This window comes from Oncorhynchus mykiss, chromosome Y, assembly GCF_013265735.2.
Source record: "Oncorhynchus mykiss isolate Arlee chromosome Y, USDA_OmykA_1.1, whole genome shotgun sequence".
NCBI classification, from domain to species: Eukaryota; Metazoa; Chordata; class Actinopteri; order Salmoniformes; family Salmonidae; genus Oncorhynchus; species Oncorhynchus mykiss.
The window spans coordinates 30,256,590-30,263,699 of NC_048593.1; positions in this window are offsets into that span (position 1 = coordinate 30,256,590).

A 7,110-nucleotide genomic window follows, 5' to 3' on the forward strand; every position below is an offset into this window, starting at 1 on the left:
TGTCTCTGGATAAGAGCCTCTGCTAAATGACTCCCTACTGTAGTGTCTCTGGATAAGAGCCTCTGCTACATGACTGCCAACTGTAGTGTCACTGGATAAGAGCCTCTGCTAAATGACTCCCTACTGTAGTGTCTCGGGATAAGAGAACCTGCTAAATGACTCCCAACTGTAGTGTCACTGGATAAGAAAGAGCCTCTGCTAAATGACTCCCAACTGTAGTGTCTCTGGATAAGCGACTCTGCTAAATGACTCCCAACTGTAGTGTCTCTGGATAAGATACTGCTAAATGACTCCCAACAGTAGTGTCTCTGGATAAGAGCCTCTGCTAAATGACTCCTAACTGTAGTGTCTCTGGATAAGAGCCTCTGCTAAATGACTCCCAACTGTAGTGTCTCTGGATAAGAGCCTCTGCTAAATGACTCCCTACTGTAGTGTCTCTGGATAAGAGCCTCTGCTAAATTACTCCCAACTGTAGTGTCTCTGGATAAGAGCCTCTGCTAAATGACTCCCTGCTGTAGTGTCACTGGATAAGAGCCTCTGCTAAATGACTCCCTACTGTAGTGTCTCTGGATAAGAGCCTCTGCTAAATGACTGCCAACTGTAGTGTCACTGGATAAGAGCCTCTGCTAAATGACTCCCTACTGTAGTGTCTTGGGATAAGAGAACCTGCTAAATGACTCCCAACTGTAGTATCACTGGATAAGAGCCTCTGCTAAATGACTCCCAACTGTAGTGTCTCTGGATAAGAGACTCTGCTAAATGACTCCCAACTGTAGTGTCACTGGATAAGAGCCTCTGCTAAATGACTCCTTTCTGTTGTGTCTGGATAAGAGCCTCTGCCAAATGACTCCCTACTGTAGTGTCTCTGGATAAGAGATTGCTAAATGACTCCCTTCTGTCGTGTCTGGATAAGAGCCTCTGCTAAATGACTCCCAACTGTAGTGTCACTGGATAAGAGCCTCTGCTAAATGACTCCCTTATGTTGTGTCTGGATAAGAGCCTCTGCCAAATGACTCCCTACTGTAGTGTCTCTGGATAAGAGATTGCTAAATGACTCCCTTCTGTCGTGTCTGGATAAGAGCCTCTGCTAAATGACTCCCAACTGTAATGTCTCTGGGTAAGAGCCTCTGCTAAATGACTCCCTACTGTAGTGTCTCTGGGTAAGAGCCTCTGCTAAATGACTCCCAACTGTAGTGTCTCTGGATAAGAAACTGCTAAATGACTCCCTGCTATAGTGTCTCTGGATAAGAGCCTCTGCTAAATGACTCCTAACTGTATTGTCTCTGGATAAGAGCCTCTGCTAAATGACTCCCTACTGTAGTGTCTCTGGATAAGAGCCTCTGCTAAATGACTCCCAACTGTAGTGTCTCTGGATAAGAGCCTCTGCTAAATGACTCCCTACTGTAGTGTCTCTGGATAAGAGCCTCTGCTACATGACTGCCAACTGTAGTGTCACTGGATAAGAGCCTCTGCTAAATGACTCCCTACTGTAGTGTCTCGGGATAAGAGAACCTGCTAAATGACTCCCAACTGTAGTGTCACTGGATAAGAAAGAGCCTCTGCTAAATGACTCCCAACTGTAGTGTCTCTGGATAAGAGACTCTGCTAAATGACTCCCAACTGTAGTGTCTCTGGATAAGATACTGCTAAATGACTCCCAACTGTAGTGTCTCTGGATAAGAGCCTCTGCTAAATGACTCCTAACTGTAGTGTCTCTGGATAAGAGCCTCTGCTAAATGACTCCCTACTGTAGTGTCTCTGGATAAGAGCCTCTGCTAAATGACTCCCTACTGTAGTGTCTCTGGACAAGAGCCTCTGCTAAATGACTCCCTACTGTAGTGTCTCTGGATAAGAGACTCTGCTAAATGACTCCCAACTGTAGTGTCTCTGGATAAGAGCCTCTGCTAAATGACTCCCTGCTATAGTGTCTCTGGATAAGAGCCTCTGCTAAATGACTCCTAACTGTAGTGTCTCTGGATAAGAGCCTCTGCTAAATGACTCCCTGCTGTAGTGTCTCTGGATAAGAGCCTCTGCTAAATGACTCCTAACTGTAGTGTCTCTGGATAAGAGCCTCTGCTAAATGACTCCCTACTGTAGTGTCTCTGGATAAGAGCCTCTGCTAAATGACTCCTAACTGTAGTGTCTCTGGGTAAGAGCCTCTGCTAAATGACTCCTAACTGTAGTGTCACTGGATAAGAGCCTCTGCTAAATGACTCCCAACTGTAGTGTCACTGGATAAGAGCCTCTGCCAAATGACTCCCTACTGTAGTGTCTCTGGATAAGAGATTGCTAAATGACTCCCTTCTGTCGTGTCTGGATAAGAGCCTCTGCTAAATGACTCCCAACTGTAATGTCACTGGATAAGAGCCTCTGCTAAATGACTCCCTTCTGTTGTGTCTGGATAAGAGCCTCTGCCAAATGACTCCCTACTGTAGTGTCTCTGGATAAGAGATTGCTAAATGACTCCCTTCTGTCGTGTCTGGATAAGAGCCTCTGCTAAATGACTCCCAACTGTAGTGTCACTGGATAAGAGCCTCTGCTAAATGACTCCCTTATGTTGTGTCTGGATAAGAGCCTCTGCCAAATGACTCCCTACTGTAGTGTCTCTGGATAAGAGATTGCTAAATGACTCCCTTCTGTCGTGTCTGGATAAGAGCCTCTGCTAAATGACTCCCAACTGTAATGTCTCTGGGTAAGAGCCTCTGCTAAATGACTCCCTACTGTAGTGTCTCTGGGTAAGAGCCTCTGCTAAATGACTCCCAACTGTAGTGTCTCTGGATAAGAAACTGCTAAATGACTCCCTGCTATAGTGTCTCTGGATAAGAGCCTCTGCTAAATGACTCCTAACTGTAGTGTCTCTGGATAAGAGCCTCTGCTAAATGACTCCCTACTGTAGTGTCTCTGGATAAGAGCCTCTGCTAAATGACTCCCAACTGTAGTGTCTCTGGATAAGAGCCTCTGCTAAATGACTCCTAACTGTAGTGTCTCTGGATAAGAGCCTCTGCTAAATGACTCCCAACTGTAGTGTCTCTGGATAAGAGCCTCTGCTAAATGACTCCCTACTGTAGTGTCTCTGGATAAGAGCCTCTGCTAAATGACTCCTAACTGTAGTGTCTCTGGATAAGAGCCTCTGCTAAATGACTCCTAACTGTAGTGTCTCTGGATAAGAAACTGCTAAATGACTCCCTGCTATAGTTTCTCTGGATAAGAGCCTCTGCTAAATGACTCCTAACTGTAGTGTCTCTGGATAAGAGCCTCTGCTAAATGACTCCCTACTGTAGTGTCTCTGGATAAGAGCCTCTGCTAAATGACTCCCAACTGTAGTGTCTCTGGATAAGAGCCTCTGCTAAATGACTCCCTACTGTAGTGTCTCTGGATAAGAGCCTCTGCTAAATGACTCCCAACTGTAGTGTCTCTGGATAAGAGCCTCTGCTAAATGACTCCCTACTGTAGTGTCTCTGGATAAGAGCCTCTGCTACATGACTGCCAACTGTAGTGTCACTGGATAAGAGCCTCTGCTAAATGACTCCCTACTGTAGTGTCTCGGGATAAGAGAACCTGCTAAATGACTCCCAACTGTAGTGTCACTGGATAAGAAAGAGCCTCTGCTAAATGACTCCCAACTGTAGTGTCTCTGGATAAGAGACTCTGCTAAATGACTCCCAACTGTAGTGTCTCTGGATAAGATACTGCTAAATGACTCCCAACTGTAGTGTCTCTGGATAAGAGCCTCTGCTAAATGACTCCTAACTGTAGTGTCTCTGGATAAGAGCCTCTGCTAAATGACTCCCTACTGTAGTGTCTCTGGATAAGAGCCTCTGCTAAATGACTCCCAACTGTAGTGTCTCTGGATAAGAGCCTCTGCTAAATGACTCCCAACTGTAGTGTCTCTGGATAAGAGCCTCTGCTAAATGACTCCTAACTGTAGTGTCTCTGGATAAGAGCCTCTGCTAAATGACTCCCTACTGTAGTGTCTCTGGATAAGAGCCTCTGCTAAATGACTCCTAACTGTAGTGTCTCTGGATAAGAGCCTCTGCTAAATGACTCCCAACTGTAGTGTCTCTGGATAAGAGCCTCTACTAAATGACTCCTAACTGTAGTGTCTCTGGATAAGATACTGCTAAATGACTCCCAACTGTAGTGTCTCTGGATAAGAGCCTCTGCTAAATGACTCCTAACTGTAGTGTCTCTGGATAAGAGCCTCTGCTAAATGACTCCCAACTGTAGTGTCTCTGGATAAGAGCCTCTGCTAAATGACTCCCTACTGTAGTGTCTCTGGATAAGAGCCTCTGCTAAATGACTCCTAACTGTAGTGTCTCTGGATAAGAGCCTCTGCTAAATGACTCCTAACTGTAGTGTCTCTGGATAAGAGCCTCTGCTAAATGACTCCTAACTGTAGTGTCACTGGATAAGAGCCTCTGCTAAATGACTCCCAACTGTAGTGTCACTGGATAAGAGCCTCTGCCAAATGACTCCCTACTGTAGTGTCTCTGGATAAGAGATTGCTAAATGACTCCCTTCTGTCGTGTCTGGATAAGAGCCTCTGCTAAATGACTCCCAACTGTAATGTCACTGGATAAGAGCCTCTGCTAAATGACTCCCTTCTGTTGTGTCTGGATAAGAGCCTCTGCCAAATGACTCCCTACTGTAGTGTCTCTGTATAAGAGATTGCTAAATGACTCCCTTCTGTTGTGTCTGGATAAGAGCCTCTGCTAAATGACTCCCTACTGTAGTGTCTCTGGATAAGAGCCTCTGCTAAATGACTCCCAACTGTAGTGTCACTGGATAAGAGCCTCTGCTAAATGACTCCCAACTGTAGTGTCTCTGGATAAGAGACTCTGCTAAATGACTACCAACTGTAGTGTCTCTAGATAAGAAACTGCTAAATGACTCCCTGCTATAGTGTCTCTGGATAAGAGCCTCTGCTAAATGACTCCTAACTGTAGTGTCTCTGGATAAGAGCCTCTGCTAAATGACTCCCTACTGTAGTGTCTCTGGATAAGAGCCTCTGCTAAATGACTCCCTCCTGTAGTGTCTCTGGATAAGAGCCTCTGCTAAATGACTCCCTCCTGTAGTGTCTCTGGATAAGAGCCTCTGCTAAATGACTCCCTGCTATAGTGTCTCTGGATAAGAGCCTCTGCTAAATGACTCCTAACTGTAGTGTCTCTGGATAAGAGCCTCTGCTAAATGACTCCCTATTGTAGTGTCTCTGGGTAAGAGCCTCTGCTAAATGACTCCCTACTGTAGTGTCTCTGGATAAGAGACTCTGCTAAATGACTCCCAACTGTAGTGTCTCTGGATAAGAGCCTCTGCTAAATGACTCCCTGCTATAGTGTCTCTGGATAAGAGCCTCTGCTAAATGACTCCTAACTGTAGTGTCTCTGGATAAGAGCCTCTGCTAAATGACTCCCTACTGTAGTGTCTCTGGATAAGAGCCTCTGCTAAATGACTCCCTACTGTAGTGTCTCTGGATAAGAGCCTCTGCTAAATGACTCCCAACTGTAGTGTCTCTGGATAAGAGCCTCTGCTAAATGACTCCTAACTGTAGTGTCTCTGGATAAGAGCCTCTGCTAAATGACTCCCTACTGTAGTGTCTCTGGATAAGAGCCTCTGCTAAATGACTCCTAACTGTAGTGTCTCTGGATAAGAGCCTCTGCTAAATGACTCCTAACTGTAGTGTCTCTGGATAAGATACTGCTAAATGACTCCCAACTGTAGTGTCTCTGGATAAGAGCCTCTGCTAAATGACTCCTAACTGTAGTGTCTCTGGATAAGAGCCTCTGCTAAATGACTCCCAACTGTAGTGTCTCTGGATAAGAGCCTCTGCTAAATGACTCCCTACTGTAGTGTCTCTGGATAAGAGCCTCTGCTAAATGACTCCTAACTGTAGTGTCTCTGGATAAGAGCCTCTGCTAAATGACTCCTAACTGTAGTGTCTCTGGATAAGAGCCTCTGCTAAATGACTCCTAACTGTAGTGTCACTGGATAAGAGCCTCTGCTAAATGACTCCCAACTGTAGTGTCACTGGATAAGAGCCTCTGCCAAATGACTCCCTACTGTAGTGTCTCTGGATAAGAGATTGCTAAATGACTCCCTTCTGTCGTGTCTGGATAAGAGCCTCTGCTAAATGACTCCCAACTGTAATGTCACTGGATAAGAGCCTCTGCTAAATGACTCCCTTCTGTTGTGTCTGGATAAGAGCCTCTGCCAAATGACTCCCTACTGTAGTGTCTCTGTATAAGAGATTGCTAAATTACTCCCTTCTGTTGTGTCTGGATAAGAGCCTCTGCTAAATGACTCCCTACTGTAGTGTCTCTGGATAAGAGCCTCTGCTAAATGACTCCCAACTGTAGTGTCACTGGATAAGAGCCTCTGCTAAATGACTCCCAACTGTAGTGTCTCTGGATAAGAGACTCTGCTAAATGACTACCAACTGTAGTGTCTCTAGATAAGAAACTGCTAAATGACTCCCTGCTATAGTGTCTCTGGATAAGAGCCTCTGCTAAATGACTCCTAACTGTAGTGTCTCTGGATAAAAGCCTCTGCTAAATGACTCCCTACTGTAGTGTCTCTGGATAAGAGCCTCTGCTAAATGACTCCCTCCTGTAGTGTCTCTGGATAAGAGCCTCTGCTAAATGACTCCCTCCTGTAGTGTCTCTGGATAAGAGCCTCTGCTAAATGACTCCCTGCTATAGTGTCTCTGGATAAGAGCCTCTGCTAAATGACTCCTAACTGTAGTGTCTCTGGATAAGAGCCTCTGCTAAATGACTCCCTATTGTAGTGTCTCTGGGTAAGAGCCTCTGCTAAATGACTCCCTACTGTAGTGTCTCTGGATAAGAGACTCTGCTAAATGACTCCCAACTGTAGTGTCTCTGGATAAGAGCCTCTGCTAAATGACTCCCTGCTATAGTGTCTCTGGATAAGAGCCTCTGCTAAATGACTCCTAACTGTAGTGTCTCTGGATAAGAGCCTCTGCTAAATGACTCCCTACTGTAGTCTCTGGATAAGAGCCTCTGCTAAATGACTCCCTACTGTAGTGTCTCTGATCTCATATAGATCTCATATTACCATATTTTTTATTTTATTTTCATCTTAAATATTGATGGCACA